At 39.0% G+C, this 20000-nt stretch overlaps 1 protein-coding gene across 1 annotated transcript in view; it reads right to left on the bottom strand.

Annotated features, from left to right (window-relative positions):
- Positions 1–20000, bottom strand: part of LOC122792966 (IQ motif and SEC7 domain-containing protein 2-like) — an 875781-nt gene that overhangs the window by 410053 nt on the left and 445728 nt on the right. The gene's annotated exons all lie outside the window — the stretch shown is intronic.

Below are 20000 nucleotides of genomic sequence, written 5' to 3'. Positions count from 1 at the left end.
TTAATCCTAATCTTAGACTATCCTGTACTCCTATCCATTCCCCTAGCTATCCCTACAGCCCAATTTAATACCAACCACCATTGCAACAATAATACTCACCCACCATAAACCTCACCTCAAATCCTCACTAAAGTTAATCTAAACATAACCTCCATACCAAACCCAAGTTATCTTCCTATAAATCTGGGCATACACGCTTTAGCTTCCAATACTTGCTATACAAATCACCTTTAACAAACAACAGGAAAGCAGCAAAACACAACTATATGCTGCACTAAAAATAAAGTCCTTAAGTTATGCTATGATAATGCCCAGAGTATTATGAACAAGCTAGATATTACTTAAGAATGGATAATTTAAATAAACCAGCCATCCTAACAATAAGCAGAACATGACTAAAACTATTACTGTATCTGCTCATGACAATTTCCACATCTTCCTGCGTAATCAACAATTACTGCTTCCTTTATTGCGGGTTCCTATCAGTTTGTCGAAACTTCAGCAGTTCAAACACCATATGTTTGAACTGTGAAGTTCGAAAACTGATTTTCGGGAAGCAGCGGAACACCAAATTCTTTCCCAGGGAAAGAATTTGGTGGACCATTTCTGTGGCTTTGCTATTTTCAGCACTGTGGTGGAAAGTTACGGGTTGGGTTCAGGTAAGTGTGCGATTGTGCAGACGTTAGGGTTAGGGCGCGGGTTAGGTGAGTTAGTGTTAGGGCGCAGGTGAGGTTGGTGTGCGATAATGACAGACTTTAAGTTATGGCGGGATAGGTAAGTTAAGGTTCGAGTGCGGGTCAGGTGAGTGTGCGATAGTGACGGACCTTAGGGTTAGGGTTTGGGTTAAGGTAAGTGGATAGATAGTAGTGTATGTACAGTTTTGTTTAGGGTTAGATGTATAATTTTAAGTGTATGTGTGTGGATTGCTGTTTTTATGGTGTGCTTGTGTTGTATGTGTGTTTTTTGTAACAGCAATTTTTTTCCTTGGGGAAAAAAAATCGCTATTCTAAGCCTTCAATGGTTTTGCACTTCGAGGTTAGAAATTCGAACATATGGTGTTCGAACTTCTGCCGTTTCATCGAAGTGATATAGACCCCTTTATTGAATATAATGTCCCCATCCCTAAAGATGATCTTAAATGGATTTTGGCATCAATAACAATAAGCTCACATTTAGAATTACTGTTGTCAGCTGTACACATATCACCCCCCCCCTCCAGCTTCCATTATAATATTTCAGTCAGCAATGACTGACATTCTAAAGCTATACAACAAAAATTAAATCCTTATCTTAGGCAGCTTCAGATGAAATGCTTTGTCAGGGAATCAAATCAGCAGATTCTTATCTCAATACAACCTCACCCACTTGATTACATCTTCCAGACTTAACCCCTGACAGGCAAAGAGTTCCTCCTGGATCTTTTTATAATAAAAATCCCCCAAGTAAAGAAAATATCCTGCTTGGCCAATAACCTCAATGAACACTTTCCAGTATAAGTGACCTTTTCATCCAAAGTCCACACACAACCCAGTAATAAATGAAATGAGAATCATATCAGAATCCAAGCAGAATGCAGTACTATCTGAGTAACTTGCAATGGCACCCAGTCATCAAACAAATAATCTGATAGTAGCTCCTCAGATCTTTTACTCACTCACTACAACAATGCATAGCAGGTGAGTGGCCAGAAAATCTTTTTAAAAAATTAATTCAGTCCTCAAAATGTGCCCCTGCATACTTTGGAAACAGACACAATTTTGCCGGTTGTCACTTATAAGTATAAAAAAGCTTTTTTTAGAGCAATATTAATGAAATTAAACCATGTTTTGTTTCTGTACAGTAGACAATAGTTTAGACAGCTGTAAACATTCCCTTGCTCAGAAATAAGTACTCACATGAGTATACTTTGTGTGCCTAGCTGCATCCTTGCAATGAACTCCCCCTAAAGTAAAACAAATATATACAAATGGACAAAATTGATCTTGGCTTATTCCCTCTACTAAAAATTCTTAAAAAAAATAAGACAAAATCTGGGATCTGTGGAAATCTACACAAAATATAAAAGGTCATATCTCTTCCCTTGTTCTAGCAAATGGCTGCAAACTAGAAATAAAAAAGTTAAGTCCTTCCACTTACATAATCTACAAACATCCTCATTTCAGCCCTGGCTAAAATTGTAGAAAATAGAGGATATTGCTTCAACAAGAAAAGATTTTACACCACATGAAAACTTACATATTCAGACACACACAAATTCAAAAACCTCTAGCCATCTTTACAGTACTAACATCAGTCTCACACTCTCTGACATCACTGTACCTATTACAAACACCTACCCCACATCCTGTCAAACCTCAACCACACCTAATTCCCTTCAGATTCTGCCATCGTGCCACCTTTATATGTTAGAGAGATCACCACTAAAGCTGTATGGAAAAAAATCTTAAATTGAACATCAAAAGTAACCCAGTTTACTACTTGCATTTCTAAAGATGGGCACCAAATTTCTTATTATGACACTAGCACATATATAGTCAGCCTATCTTCTTAGGTGTTATTTCACGCCCTCCCTATTTTAAGCACTCCCTCATAACAGCCACTTCACATAAATCATATGCATCCTCCCCTAAATACTTCTGCCAAATATCTATACAATATACAAATACAAAGTCATTGTTAAATGAGTAATGTGCTGTCTATGTGAGTACATTTCTGCCCAGACGTATAAATCTATAGGCATTGTGACATCCCCACTCTGGACCAGAAATTAAGGAGCCTGAATCCTCACCACTGACAATGGAGAGGGATGTTCACTTGGAACAAAAATGGATAAATCCAGTATTTCCAGATGCAGCTCTCTGCATCAAGCACAATTTCCTTAAGAGCATACAAGGAACACAGTCAGTCTGGGGACTGGGTTCTCTCTCTCTTCAGATCCCCAATAAGACTTACCATTGGCACAGCTGTAGGGTTGAGTTCTCAGCTGCTTATCCAAGCTGAGACCTCCAGCACCCTCTCTATGAAACTAGTGCTTCATGTCCCTGCTCCAAGCAGCTGACACACACACACACACACACACACACACACACACACACACACACACACACACACACACACACACACACACACGCACACCCACATGCCTGGGAAAGGCTGGTACAGATTTGCTAGCTAGGCCTCCTTCTGCCCAGGCTATAAGGAAGTTACACCACCACCAGACACTCAAAAGCCAGCTAGTCTAAGGCTCTTGCAAGGGTATCCAATTATACTGAGTGAAATTAATACTAATACAGATGGTAGTATTTTGACTAGTGCAGTAAGGCTTTCAGGAGTGGCCATAGTGTCACTGGATAAATATAAGTACTCTCAAAGGTTAAAATATTCTCTAAAGGACCAGCCACAGTGAAAAGTTTAAATATATTTAATAATAAATAATAAAAGAGCATGAAAATACTAAATACCTACTTACAATAAACATTAGAGTTTCAATCACAGGAAATATTAAAATAACATGGGCGAATAGATTCACACAGATACAGAAAAACAGTACTTAACTAATCTCACTATATTTTCCTGACTGATCTAAAGAAGTATTATCCTCTGGTTACTTACTAGAGGAAGGCAAGATAAAGTAGTTGAGTTATTCTTCTTTGTCAGGTTCCAAAAACAGAATTCCATGAGACTTCAGTCTCATATAGAGTTAAACATCAGTTTTATCCTAGATTACAGAATATCACATACATTTGGTCATCTGACTTCTGGTTCCCATACTAGCCCCCCAGCTAGAAGCTGTCAGGATTTAGCACATATGTGTCAATAATACATACATAGAGAGCCTTGCTAAGATTTGTTGTAGTTCCTGGAAGTCATAAAACAATTTCAAACCTCCACCCTTCCAGAGTAGCAATTAGTTTACTGCAAAGACAATGCAGAAGGTCTCCTAGTGCTCGCTTTCCCAGACATTTGGTCTTTGGCTGCAATCAAAACTGTAGCATGCAATCTTTATGGCCTAAATTAAGTTATTTAATTTGCTACTATTTTTCAAAGTCAGGTGGATTGAGATTAATCTCTTCTCTTCCAGTATCCCCTGTTAAAATATATGTATTTAAGCAGTTAAAATAATGCATGTATATTTCTTTTCCTGTCCAGCAGGGCACACTCTTCGTACATTTTTAATACAAGCAGCTTTACAAATACATTTTTCAGCAAAAGCATCTGTACAAATCAGTTTTATATACAAATAACATAATTCTTTACAAAATTCCAGCTAGCTTGCTGGCATATGTTACACATCCACTAGCCTCTTCTCCTGGCATAGCTGGCAATACCTCACATCGTCACAGATATATCCAACTATAAAGTATACTTTTCAATATTTCATAATAGTAATGCAGTCATATCTGAAGCATGTATACATCAGTTATAAAATCTCAACATTCTCAATAAAGTAGCAGCGTATAACTGTGTTAAGCATTAACTGTTAAAAGTCAAAAGTTTTATTCAATTAGTGTACCTCTGTATCTTTACTGTATTTACTATACGCAGATGTTAGGTATACAGTTCCTGTAATAGTTATCACTGTTTTCCTCACTATGAAATTCCACGTTTGTTGAATAGTAGCATGATACGATGTACTTCTATGCAACTGATATAGTACCTTTTAAGACCTGTATCTTGGTAAAGCATATTTCCTCAGTCTGACTGATTAAAATAGTGCTCAGTCTAACTGTCCAAAACAGCTATTGTAAACCTAGAGTATTTTTGCTACTCAGTTACAAAACTTACTCTTCATGTAAAAGAGGCCATTTGACAGTAGCTATTTTTATAAATTATATATGCGCAGTGTTTGACAGCATAAACCACAAGCCTTTACTAAATAAATTTACATCACTTGTTTTTTTAATAATTACACATTACTCTGGTTCCGCAACTAGATGGCAAATTGTCCAGGCAGGCAAAATCACTACAGATGAAGAACATTAATAGTCCAGTTAGGCAAAATCACCACAGATTTTTGTTACTTATCAAAAACATAAGCTCAATTATTCCTTCTTCAAATACTGCAATGTCTGTAGATGACATAATCCTACAGATAAGGCCCTCCTTTAAAATACTTAAAATGGCAATATAAAAAGGTTTCAAAACTCTCTATAAGTGGCTAACAAACATACTCACACTTAATGCTTCCAAACCACTACTATGTACTTTGGGATACATCAAAAACTGTAAAAAACGAACCCTCTTCAAACAGAGACTCCCAAAAGGAACCAATAAACCCTGTAGACCAATACAAGAGGCTTGGACTAAAACTACACTCCATTTTAACACTCAAATGCAGCACAAACATATACTTTCAATTCAGAAGCCTCTACACAGACTCAAACTGCCTTACTTCTTAAGTCAAAAAAAGCTTAATCAATGAACAAATGTGTTCATTCCCGGAACAGAATATGCTTTGCTGTTTATCTCCTTCTGCTCTTTTACATCATCAGCTGACTCCAAACAACAGGGAATGCAATATGCAGATTTATTATCCTAGCCTCCCAAGTTAAATGTCATTGTCTAACTCTTCAGAAAACAAACTGACTCCCAATTACTGTACACGCTGCCCTACTTGTTTCCTTACTTTCTGCCCTTCCCTCAAAAACATCCCGCAATCAAATCCTTTCCCTGTTCTAAGTAATCAAGAAAGCAATGCCCTTAGTCTGTATCTCCCCTGCCTCAGCCACTCTCCAAGGTGAGAGGACATTCATTATAGTGCTTCTAGCAAACTGCAACTATCATCTCTCTAACCTCAGAAATATTGCAGATTAGTGTTAAGAAAAAAAAAACACTAGTGAACACCTTAAGTCATCAAACACTCATGTTTTATTAATAAATGCTAAAACAGTCATGCTCCAATAATCAATGTCTTTCAATATTCTAACCATACTTTTTAAAAATAATCCAGACGTTCGATCTTAACTCTGTACATTTGCAAAAAAAACTTTGGTGTGTATGTATGCATGTAACCAGTACACTACAATGCATTTCAGACATTTTCCAATGATATATCTCTAGAATATATTGAATAGAGGATCATTTCACATTATTTAGAATGTTTTGCAATACTAATATAACTAGAATGCATATAACTGAAACAGGAGTATGTTGTTCCATACTAATGACATATTTGTAAACATTCTACATAAACAGCATATAAAAACTGTGCATCATTACACACAGTTCTTGGTTGAAAAAGGTCCAAGGACTATCCCACCTACCTAGTTAACAAACATAAAAATAAAGTGTGTGTGTGTGTGTGTGTGTGTGAGTGTGTGTGTGTGTGCGCACGTGCGTGTGTGTGTGCGCACTTGTGAATTAAATTATTCTGCTCAAGTTGATAGGTACTGAGCTTAGGCATGTACTTTGCTTACTTTGACTTGCACTGCAGCATTTTAAAGGTTTATGTATTTTGTCTATTTTACTTCACATTGTAACATTAAACATATTAGACATAAACAACATGGGACGACCACTGACAAGGCAACAGGAAACACAGAAAGTAATAATGGATAGTGAAAGGTTGAATACCACAGCAGTCAGTTCTCATTGTCAATGTTTCCATAACTGACACTATGGTAGGTCTGGAAAAGAGTTGCACTGAGACACATCAAATTCAAACTTTGTATATATTTGCTTGTCACCGCACCTTAATTCTCAAAGGTCAAATGTTTACACATATAGTTATTGAACACACAATAGGAACCCTCTAGGAAGAACATACTTAAAAGTGAAAAAAAATAGGAAATGGAGTTGGGAATGGTCATAGCAATGCGAGAGAGATAGATAGAGAAAGAGATAGCATAAGGAAGACTAGTAAATACTGGGATGCAGAAAAACAGACATCAGCAGTAGAAAATCTAAAAGAAGTTACTGAAACCTGTACACTTGGTATGACTCCATCTGTGTGCAGCTTCAAAAAAGTCATTATAAGGGCATAGGCAGAATTACGTCATTTCAAGGGAGAGAAACAAATATCGTGCATAGCCTACACAAAAAAATAAAGTGAGAATAAACAAGTATAACATAATCACCGTTTTAACAAGGCAGAAATGTATTTGATTCAGTTTTATTATTTAAGCTATTGTCACTTAGATGATAATGCTAGAAAGATGAAATAGAGCAATCTATTCCCACTTTTAGATAACAATGATGTGGACATAACTGGCCAAATGTAATCCTGCACCTACAATATTTAAGTAAAAAATGTTCTAATAAAATGGGGAAAAATCTCCCTCATCAACGGAATATAAATCTGAGTCATACAAAGTGACTCATAAAATAGTGCCACACTAGGGTTGGATCACTGGTGGAAAATATACATAGAACAGAAGAAATCAGCACTGTATAGCTACTGAACAAGAAAACCATGCTCCCTCCCTAAAGGAAATAACACATCAAAGCAATTACTTGCACTAAATTAATAATTATGAGTTAAACAGGGCTTTCTCATACTCAGGATGGTAGAATATATAACTACTTGTCCATTAATGGAGATACTTTAATTTCTATGATGTCCTATTCATTTCACAGTATGGAAGTTCAGCTACATGGGCAGTACATTGGTCATTTGTACTAATCCATTTACTGTACAATTAATTTATGTTTCCCATTACTGTTGTTTAGCTGTACTGCTACTGTCAAAGCCTCTGGTACTATTTAACTACAGCAGCTGGGTTTTTCAGCTTTGCTGCTATATCAGTTTAATACTGTTGACATGTTTTGGTCAGCGGTAATTTATTTTACATTCTGGCATTACAGTTTTTCAGTAAAAGTAGCTTATTTCAGCTAATAGAATTCTGCTGTAGTCCTGACACTACAGTTTATTAGCTAGTGCAAAAGAAATACTCTAATGTGATATGCATACTTCCACAAATTCATGAAAGGAAATCAGTAGAAGCTGCATAGATGCTGAAAAGTGGAATAAGTTAAATCTTTCGATGTTAGTTATAGGAAGCCCTCACAACTGATTACTCAGGCTGCATATATTCAGTGCCCATTTCATCTCAGGCTACATATATTCAATGTCCAATTCCATCACTCTCCACAATCCCCAACCAGAGAAACCAACTTAAGAATTGAGCTTACCAGCCGAGAGTGCCCTTACTTAATAAAATGGCATTATAAACACTGGGGGGCACTGATGAGAGAAGTGGCAGACATATTTAAAGCATTAAGCAGTAGTAGGATATATTGTGAAATAACTGTTCCACCACCATAAGCAGGTGGCGCTGGCACACAAGTCCAAACCTCCTCCAGGTCTTGTAACAAAGATGCTCCTAAAATGACATCTGATGCACTGATCTGAAATGGAAAAACAGTAATAGGGGCCCACAGTGATATTGCTTCTCATACAAACTTTTCACTTTGAACTGATAAAGAAAAAAAATGATTTGGGCCTATATTCAGAAAAATCTGGTATCAGAGCAAAAAACTGAGGTTGGCTCATAAGTTTAATACTGTCATTCTGGGATGCAGCAATTTTTCTTTGCAGCCAATACGACTATCCTGTTTTGACTGTAAAAACATTTTGATTGTATGAACTTAAGTATCTCACCTTTCATTTACCCCATTTGAAAATGGCTACTTGCCTGCTGTCTGATCAAAGGAAAGGGAACATTCAAAACCATGCTTAGGGGAGGGCGCAGTCAGAAAATCAACTAAAATTGTCACAGTACAGAGCATAGTAAAACCACAGAGTAAACTCAGACAATCTGTTAAAGAGTGGATAAATGTTATTCAATGACATGTAACACGTATAGAAACCAGACAGGAAAAACAAAACACAAAAAGCTTTTTAAATTGTTTTCTTATTGAGTTTTCATCCAGATTATGTCTCTATAAATTGCTACAAAAACAATCAATACAAACTTCACCATAAAGTAATGTGCAAAAACAGAGATATCAAACATATAATACATAACTACTGGCTACAAAGTGGCACAACACCCCCTTTATGTGGGGCAAACAAATCTGAGGAAAAAATGCCATCAGTTCTTCTTCTAAAGTATAGATACACACTACGACAAGGCTGGTACCTTGCTTCAGGGTATAGGATTCACTCACATACTAAGCCCTCTAGAGAAAAGATCACAGTTCACTACGAAAAAAAATCTTCATTTTTACAAAGAGGGTTTTAAATAGGAATTTCTACCATGACATTTCTTGAAAGGTTGAATCAAATATTAAACATTTCTGAGTTAAATATGGCCCTTTTTAAAGCCTTTTTGAAGGCACATAGTATTGTGACATACCAAGATATTATCTGTTCACTTAAAGAGTTAAGGTACGATCCTATTTAATTTGCACAAAGCATTACTGAAGTTAGATCTACTGCTTCCACTTCACTGACAGAAGCATGTGAGTCCCCTCAAGGCTCAGTGATGGGATCCTTAGTTTTTGTGATGGTTATGAATACAATAAAATATTTAAATCTCCTTTCAAAATGAATTCTGTTTGTTGATTACACAAACTTCAGTGCCAAAGATGACTGCTATGAAGACTGCACTATGCACAGTCATATCTGTTCAAGATAACATCATATGTATTTTCATTTATGTCATATTAACCTTCTCTTTGCCAAATCTAACTTCTCATGAAAACTTTTACCACAAACAGTCCCTAAAAAGCCTACAAAACTGGCAACTAATAATATCCCTCCTGAGCTTATATACCTGTTAGCAAATGAGAAGTAAGTTATGCAGACATTCAAGAAATCCTGAAAGCATATGATATCTCCATTTTAAAACCTAGTATGTCCTAAAAACAAACTCTTTCACTGGATACAACACATGGTGATCAAGGTTAAATTATGCTCACACAAACACAAATAAAGAGTTTGCTTTGGCAGTGTTAGAATTATAGAAGTGAAGGGATTATATTAGCTGTAATTTATGAATTGAACCGTGCTTTTGGGCTCCTACCTGAAATGATAAGGCTGTGAAGGAAAAATGTATCACCCATCTGTCCAGAGGCTCATGTTAGTCACTGCCTAAGCCAGAGGGCTTCTTTTGTATTTGTGTGCGTTTGTGATCTGTACAGGTGTATAACATGTGGCAATACAATAGTAAATTGTAATACTGATTTAACATCACCTGCAGTGAATGGAATGTGTACAAATAACACTTCAGTAGTTATGAGTTACAAACCCAGGAAGCCACGTACAAACCAGAAAAAAAGCCTGCCATTTATAAACGTATACCCAGACACACTGATTTATGTGCCTACGTATATATTTGTAAATGGCAGGTTTCTTTTCACAGAGGTCTGCTACAAATATGAAACAAGAAGAATGGAACCATATAATCTGGGCTTCACAAGCAGCATGAATACTGTGTCAAATCTGTAACATATGGAAATGCAGTGTAGAATATAAAGGTACCTGGAAAGTATCATATTAATAATTAAATGTAATATCAAAACCCCATAATGTCGTACAGTGTAACCAGGGCAAACACAGGATGATAGGTGTAACATACAATATGCTATGTTGGAAACTCATGTGGAAAAGCAATCAATTTGCCCTGTCCATACCAGTTAAACAGAAGACTATGGAAGTAAAATATATCATAGATCATGTGCGCTTTAACATCATTGTGAGACAAACACAATAACTGTCAGTGGTCAGTACTGGACTGAAGAGCATCCTCATCTTACTACCCCTACTTAACAATTTGCAGCCTGATACCAACAGAAGTGCTATTTTTCTCACAGATCTGAATTATAGGGACACACCCTCCATACCTCTCAACTGTCCAGATTTTTGCAGAATGCCCAGATTTTGTATTCATATTTTTGGTCTGTTTCTCATAAAATTTGTGGTTTTCTGGCAAATCATTGAGGATTAAAGTTACAAAATGACATACATTTCAGTTTCAGACTTTATAACCTTCAGAAGATGCTTGCTAATGCTAAACCTAATATTATATCAGCTTTCTATGGTTATAAGAGAAATGTTGAAAATTTGTCTCTGATTTTGGGCCTTTGTCCTCTCATTATTTTTGCATTTCTGAATGACATTAGCCAGAACAGGGGCTTTATCCCACACCCCTATATATATTTATATATAATGCCATGGTCACAGAGTAACCGAAGGGAATTCACTAACACTGGGAGTTAGAGTTGACAGATATGTGAAGTGCAGCTCACCCTGGCACACTGTGATTTCAGTGGGTTGTGACAGCTTCACAACTCTTCGATAAAATCAGCAGTATCAAGAAACGAGTAAAGGGACATACTGTAATAGGAATGGGAAACCTGACTCGTCTAGTAGTAAAGGAGGTACCAGCAGCTAGGGCACAGAAAGAAAGAAATCTGGAAGAAGTTCTGGTTCAGAAAGGAGTCCAACAATGGCTGTGGGCAATGTCCTCACCTCTTCCTTATCACTGAACATAGTTTTGGATTAGGTTCCACTATGAATCTTTGAGTAGGTTCTGGACAAAAGTACAACTGGACAAACAAACAGCTGACAGAGGATGTGTCAGGGTGGTACAACTGAAACTGATGAGATAGTGTATTAAAAGGGGACTTAGTAAAAAATGCGAGGTCTGACATGAGGAAGGATGTATTCAAAGAAACAAGGTAGCTTATTAGGGTAAGAAGAGCTTTGAGTGTGGCATAAATGCAAAGAATATCCAAAGAGGAATTACTTTAAAGCAGATACAGTTATATGTAAACAATGCCGAATAAAAAAAAAACAAAAAACTAGGAAACAGCTGATTACAGGGTTGTCAGATGGTAAGGAAATGTTTGTATATCCATCTATACACATAAAGAGTTTGTGTGTGTGTGTGCTTACACACGCGCATGCTTATTGAGGAGTACAGCAAGACAACTGGCTTTCCACTGTTGAAACATGTGCAAGTAAGGAAACACATTTTCATCTGTCTTAACAAAACAATGAGAATTCTGGGTATCAGCATAAGAAGGAAGTATAAGTCGATATGAGAAGAGCTGAACATGGAGCCATGACCAAAGAAGAGGAGAAAAATGGAATCAGGATAACAAAGAGTTACAAGAAGAGGGTGGATAAGCTGCCACATTTAACAGTGATTACACAGCCTCTGGCAAAGTTGCATAGCTTTCCTTGAACCAAGAGTGGTACCAAAGGAGCAAGGGTGATTGCAGAGGAGACACAAGATGGAGACAAGCAACTACCAGAGAGCAGGCCTAATTCTCATCGTTGATGAAGTGATGGAGAAGAGTTCTGTGGTATACATACATTTGTAGATAATAATGGTCTGCAACTTGCTAACGGCTTGGCACAATGATGTTATTACCATCAGAGTCAAAAATCCTTATATGACTGGATCAATGGGGTATATTGGTTATGATATACTATAAATCCAAAAAGGTTTTGACACTCTGCCACACATGAAGCTGGTGTAGAATTTAAGAGGACATTATCAAGTCATTCAGACTAGTAACATTGACTGAAAACTGACCAAACGACATGAAATAGAGAATTGTAATTAAGGAATTGTCTAAAGGGACGCTAATGACTTGTGTGCAGCCAAAGGGCTCTGTAGTGCGGGCAGCCTTTTTTTCATCGGTTTCCTGACACCACTGAAACTGGTGCATTACTTAGAGATGGGGTAGCATGGTTTTCAACAAAACCTTGTAACACCTGCACAACAGGTAGACATTTTATAAGGCTTTATGGAAGGAAAAGGAAAGGTATGCATTTCATTTAATATTTGCTTGTTTGAATTTTATAATTTTTAAAGTATTCTATAATAAAGCACTGTAATAAAAGTTTAGATAAGTTTGTGAAGACCCTGAGTAAAAACTACAGACTAAGGGAATGAATCTCAAGGAGTATGAAACAGAACTATATCCATGCATAACCATCACTCAGACTCTGCACCACAAAAAGTACAGTTTTGTACCTACCATAAATGCAGATGTTCGAAGATCCACATTGCTGCAGTCCTTACACTTGGGGGTAGTCCGCTGTCCTCGGTCGGCCCGAATATCAAAGTATAAGGCTGACGTCGGTCAAGGCGCATTTGACTGACATCAGGACGTCAGGGTACAAATGCGCATGACCGACGTCATATCCTCAGTCTTTTCTTGCCCCAGATGTCAGAAGACCCTAAAAATAAAGGTCAAAACCAAAAGACAGCAAACAAACAACCAACCATCCTAACACTAAAAATATGTACAATATATCCAATATACATCATATTGACAACCCAACCCACACAACCGCCTCTAACTACAGAGGGAAGGAGGGAGTAAATTGGACTGCAGCAATGTGGATCTTCGAACATCTACATTTATGGTAGGTACAAAACTGTACTATGTTCTTCATCTCACATTGCTGCAGTCCTTACACTTGGGTAGAATCCCAAAGCAGAGTTAAGGGAGGATGGCCAAACTATAAGGAAGCAGGAGCTGCCAAAATGCCCTGCAAAACAGCAGTGGCAAAACCAGCCCTGGATTTAGAGTAAAGTGGTAGGTGATAATGCCTAGAGAAAGTATGCACTGAACTCCAAGTAGCTGCCTCCAAAATATCCTTAGTTGCCACCCCTCAAAAAGCTGTCAAGTGGCAGTAGCCCTAGTGGAATGAGGCCTAATCCCAGCTGGAATCTCCTTGCCATGATGGGAATAACAGAAGGCAATGCAAAACCCAATCCACTTAGAAATAGTTTGTTTAGACACAGGCTTGCCCTGAGAACTCAAAGCAAAAGAAACAAATAACTGCTGAGACTGCCTGAACCCTTTAGTTCTGTCCAAATAATATCGCAACTGCCTGTGTACATCTAAAGTGTGCAAAATCTTTTCCCCTTTATTTTGGGGATTTGCATAAAAAGTAGGCAAATGAATAGTTTGGTTTAAAGCCACACTAGAAACCACTTTAGGCATAAAGGAAGGATTAGTACGTAAAGATACCCTATCCTTATGGAAAATTAAGAAAGGCTCAACCGCCATAAGGGCCTGCAACTCAGAAACCCTTCTTGCAGAGGTAATAGCCAACAAAAATCAGTCTTCCATGATAAAAACTTTAATTCAGTAGTAGCTGCAGGCTCAAAAGGTTGTAGAGTGAGTTTCTCCAACACAAAATTGAGATCCCAAGCAGGAGTAGGAGCTCTTCGGGGTCTTATATTCTTTGCCCCTCTAAGAAATTGCTTGAACAAAGGATGAGAAAACAATGGTGGGTCACAATCATAGTGAGCGAAATTGCTGCAGCATGAACCTTAATAGAAGAGAAGGACAAACCTTTGTCCAGTAACTCAGTAAGATATTGAAGAGCCACACTTAAATTAGGCTCAGAAACATCAAAATCCTTTGCTGCACTCCAAAATAAAAATCTCTTCCATTTATCTGCGTACACTTTCCTTGTACTAGGCCTTCTAGCTTCCAAAATAACATTCAAAACTTGCTGTGGAAGTGGAGGCCCACTATGGTTCAAAACAGACTATGCCAGGCTGTTAGGTGCAGAGAGTGAAGCTTGACATTGAGCAAATGACTGTCCTCCTGAGACAACAGGTGTGGAATCGAAGGCAAAGGCCATGGAGGCTTCCGTACCAGGCTTCTCAGTAATGGGTACCAATGCTGTCAAGGCCAATCTGGAGCTATCAAAATCATCCTTGGCTTGTCTTGTCTGACCTTTAGTAGTACCTTTGGGAGGAGAGGCAGAGGCGGAAAGGCATACACATGAAGATTGCTCCAATTGAAAGAAAGAGCATCCACTTTCCAAGCTGTGGGATGAAACCTTTTTGTGCAAAACTTTGGCAGCTGATGGTTTAGTGGAGAAGTGAACAGATCTATGTCTGGAGTTCCCCATGACACTGTCAATTTCTGAAATACATGAGGATCCAATTTCCACTCGTGGGGATCCATAATTTGTCTGCTCAACACATCTGCTAAGGAGTTCTGTGCTCCCGGCAGAAACCTTGCCTGAAGATTTAGCTGTAAACTGAGAGCAGTCTCCCACAAGATCATTGCTTGCCTGCATAGAGGATAAGAATGTGTTCCGCCTTGCTTGTTGATGTACCACATGACAGTTGTGTTGTCTGTTAGAATCAACACCTGCCCTGGAAGAAGTAAATCCTTGAAAGCTATTAATGCAAACTGGACTGCTAACATCTCTTTCAAGTTGATATGTAGATGTTGTAGTCTGGCAGGCCACTTGTCTTGTATCCACTTTCCATTCAGATGAGCTCCCCAAGCTTTGTCTGAGGCATCTGTCGTTAGAATCTGACTCGCCTCTGGCCGGGTCACAGAGAGTCCCTTGTTTAGGTGACATTCCTGAGCCCACCACAACAATTCCTTTTGAATGCAAGGTATTATTTGAATGACAGTGTCCAAATCCTGGCAGTGCTGTGTCCATACATTTTGAGATACCATTGTAGCTTCCTCATATGCAGTTTGGCATTGGGAAGCACCAGAATACAAGATGCCATGAACCTCAAGGCTTGAAGGACTGTCCTTGCAGTCAGCCTGGACTGATGAGACAACTGATGAAAGTAAAGGGAAAGATTCTTTTGTTTGTCCGGGGTCAAAAGGCCATCTGGGATGCTGTATTCAGTCTCACACCCAGAAAGCACATGTCTTGAGAGGGTACTAGACTGGACTTTATTTCGTTCACAGAATACCCCAGGCATCTTAGCACTGCTATCACATAATCCAAATGATGAAGAAGCTCGTCCCTTCCTTGAGCCAGAATCAGGCAATCATCCAAATAAGGATAGATCTGTATTCCTTTTAACCTGAGGAAAGCTATCACTGGAGCCAGAACTTTCGTGAACACTCTGGGCGCAGTAGATAAGCCAAAGGGCAATGCAGAGAACTGATAATGAGAAGTCCCAGCTCGAAAACGCAGATACTTCCTGCAACTCAGTCTGATAGGAACATGAAGATAAGCCTCCTTGAGATCCAAAGTTACCATCCAATGATCTTTGCCCAGCAGAGGTAAAAGCTGCTGTAACGTCAACATTTTGAACTTGGAAATGTCCAGATAAGTGTTGAGGATAGATAAGTCCAAAATTGGTCTCCACGTGTTCCCTTTCTTTGGTACTAGGAACAGGCGAGAATAAAATCCTAGGCCCACTTCTGGCATAGGGACCGGCTGTATGGCCCCTATTTGGAGTAACAGAGAAATTTGCTTGTGAGCCTCTATTCTTTGTTGAGGAGGAACGTCTGGCATGCCTTTGAAAGGAGGCAAGGTATGGAAATAAAATCTGTAACCGTGGTGTATGATATCCAATACCCATCTGTCTTGGGTAATTAAACTCCAATTTTCTTTGAAAAGTGCCAACCTTCCTCCCAAAGGTGCTGCCAGACGAGAAGGCTCTGGCAGCTGAAAAGGTAGGTCATTGGGTCTGTTTACGAAAGGACTGACCCCTGCCCTCACCGAAGACTGTGCAGGAGAACTCCCTGTTCTAGGCCTGAAAGAGCCCTGAGCTCTGCCCCTACCACGCCTAGATCTACCCCTAGACTGGGAATCATAAGAAGGATACGCCCACCCCTTAGTAGGCCAATTTCTACTAAACTTTGGAGGCTGAACCTGCAAAAATCTTTAACAGTCTGCATAGACTTAGCCTTGTCTTCCATTTTCTTTAAGACTGCCTCAACAGGAGAACCAAACAACACATCAGATTGTAAAGGAGCATCTAAAATCCTTGTTTTAACATGGTCAGATAAATTCTGATCCCTCAGCCAGGCGTGCCTGCGAAGAACTGACCCAGTGGCAGCCACCCTAGACGAGGCCTGTACAGCATCAAAACCACATTGCAAAGAATGCTTACCCACCTGTTCAGAAACATGTACTAAATCTTGTAACTCTTTACAATCAATACCTTCCGCCAGAGCATCAACCTTAGACTTCAATTGTGAAAGGAGATAGTTTTGGTATTTCAACATGTGAAACTGGCAATTCAAAGCCCTCATAGCTAGAGTGGAAGAAGTATAAACTTTCTTTCCCCATCTATCCAAGGCCCTGGCCTCTTTATCTGTAGGAACCGGATTCTTGACAACAGAAGCCTTAACACCTTTAGGCCCCTGACTAACAGTTTCTGGGTCTGCCCTAGGACTCTTAAAAAGATACTTATGAGCTTCAGGCACCCTGTAATACCTATCCGGTTTAACAGGAGCAGGAGGAAAAGAATCAGAATTAAGAGAAGCCTCTGTAAAAACATCTTCCACCACATCCAAAACAGGAGGTATAGCCAAAGGCCTATGCTGGGGTAAAAACAAACATTCCCTAAGCCTTTTCCTGGAATCAGAGAAGTCCTGACCTTCCCACTTAAAATGCTCCCTCATGGAATGAAGAGTTTCTGAAAAAGAAAAATCCTCAGGAGGAGAAGCAGAAGGAGTAGAATCATCCACATCAGAATCAGAATAAGGAGAATACTCCTGCAAGTCTTCAGCCGAAGACTCTGAAACATCCGAAGCCTGCTCAAAACTCCCAAGCTCAGGCTCCACCCTAGGCCTCTTATCAGGAGGGGGCAAAGAACCCCTAATCAAAGTAATCAAATCTTCTGCCATTTTAAGCATATGCTTCTTGGGCACAGTTCCTGAAGAACTAGGGGTGACACCAACTGAAGCTAAACCTGGCCTGCCTCTGGGAGAAGCCTTGGAAACAGAAGGAGAGGGCCTAACCACCCTAGGAAGGGAGGGGAGTACAGTAACCTGAGAAGCCCCTTCAGCCTGACCTGCCTCCTGAGAGGCCACATCCTGCAATAACAAAGTCTCCCTGGGATCCCAAAGAAACCTCCGGTGGAACCACTGGCTCCACCGACACCTCTAAAGAACCGGCGTCCGGTACGGACGGTTCTTCTAGCCTAGGCTTAACTGCTTTGTCCTTGCGCTTCTTCGAAGAAGCGGGCGTCGGAGCATCCGACGGCATTTTATAATTGCACCGCTTCAAGACTAACCTGGCACAATCTAACCTTCTCTTTATAGTGCGCTTATTGAATCTAGCACAAGAGCGACACCCAACAACGTCGTGCTCAGGCCCTAAACAAGGAATACACAAAGTATGATAATCTCTATGCGGTATCTGTTTCCCACAAGAAATACAATTATTTACTTTTTCTGACATCCGGTAAACCACTGAGGCAAGAAAAACTAAAATATTCCCAACGGGTACTTAGCCAACTTTGACTCGGTCTGAAACTCCGAAATCGAAAAATTTCAGAACGCCAACCGGCACTTGCAATGCTGCTTCTGCATCGGACCATGCGGCAAAAAAGACTGAGGATATGACGTCGGTCATGCGCATTTGTACCCTGATGTCCTGATGTCAGTCAAATGCGCCTTGACCAACGTCAGCCTTATACTTTGATATTCGGGCCGACCGAGGACAGCGGACTACCCCCAAGTGTAAGGACTGCAGCAATGTGAGATGAAGAACATCAGTATGTGTACGTGAATTGCAGCAGTGGCTGTTGAGTTGTGTGTGGGCAAGCTAAAGTTTGGGCAAGTTGATGTCAGCATTGTAATGCAAAGAATTCTGCAGAGGCCATAGCCAAACCATTAACTACAGCTCTGAAAACTTACAGAAATAAGGGCAGCAAAGCAATGAAAATAATGCAATGGAGAGAGAATAAAAAGGGTACAGGAATAAAGAAAGGCTGAAGGCAATAGATAAGTACCATTTGAATGAAAGAAGGGGATAAACTATAGGTTGACAACATTTTCAGGAATTAAATGGACTTACAATAGATGACAGAAGGGAAAGTACAGGGCATGGATAGCAGCTGTATAAATTACATATGACTTTTTTTAACCAAAACTACTTTGGGGCCCTTAATCTGTCAGACAAAATGGTACAATAGTGCATGTTAGTGATTGTACTCAAGGCAGCTTATTAGTTACTGAAGATGGGGATGAGAGAGGGGAATAAGAGGTAACAATAACTGTTGAATGCCCTAAAAGAGGTACTCATCTTCTATCAGATTATTCACAACTTTTATTTGAATATTGTTCAGCAAAGGACCACTAAAGTCAGAAAAAAATGATCTTGATATTCAAAAAAAAAATCAATTGTATTATTCTGTGCAGTATTATTAATCTTGCAGCACTAAATGACTTAAAGAAGATGGTCATACTGAAGTGATTTTTTTTATTTAACTAATCACCCTTCTACTAAAATCACACACTTTCTTGAAAGATGACATTTTCAAACTGTTCCTCTCCTTCAGATTGTATTGCTAATTTACTTTGGCTGCACTACTCAGAATTATTGCTTTCTTTCAGAATCTCTGAAAAGACTGTTAGTAACCCTTTTGCAGTAACACTGTGTAGTTTATATACACTGCAGTTTTTAACATAATAAAAACTGCTACTGCTTAAGCTAGTTTGCTTTTTGTAAAGTTAGGAACTGTTAGCTGCAGCAACTACTCTTCATTCTCTACCCTTGTCAGCAAGTGGTATCATGTTTTCTGTCATTTAGTGTTGGATGCTCTCTTAGCCATGACTACTGAACTGTGAATCCCAGAGGCTCAATAGATTTGCAGGTTAAGTGAGAGGGAAGGAATGCAGCTGTGACTGATACTACATGGTAAAAGAAGCTGTAAATCCTCTGAGACTCAATGCGTTCATAATCACAGTGGGAGAACATGAAGTAATGACTGCAAATACCTTAAAATGCAGGGTTTTCCTGGCCCAGGCTAAAAGTCTTAAAATGTGATGCCTGAGATGATATAACAGACAGGAGACACATTCCTTATAAAAAGTATTGCAAAATTTCCCAAAAACCCAACTTGGTATACAGTGAAGAAGCTTACCACAGAAATTAACACAATAAGATAAGATTAAGGTGGGGTCATGTTTATATGGAACAGCACAGAGATAATTTTACAGGGAGGAAAATATACTCTGGGATGAGATAATGATGTGTTTATGGTGTGTTACCCCTTTAACTGTCCACTGTTTTCTATATGCCTATAAGCAAGCTCCAACTCTTAGTGGGACTTATTTTATTTATACAAAATTTGTTAACCAGGATAGGA

Source organism: Protopterus annectens, chromosome 1.part0 (assembly GCF_019279795.1).
Source record: "Protopterus annectens isolate FY-2018-M chromosome 1.part0, PAN1.0, whole genome shotgun sequence".
In the NCBI taxonomy this organism is placed as follows: Eukaryota; Metazoa; Chordata; order Ceratodontiformes; family Protopteridae; genus Protopterus; species Protopterus annectens.
This window is presented reverse-complemented; position numbering and strand designations above follow the sequence as displayed.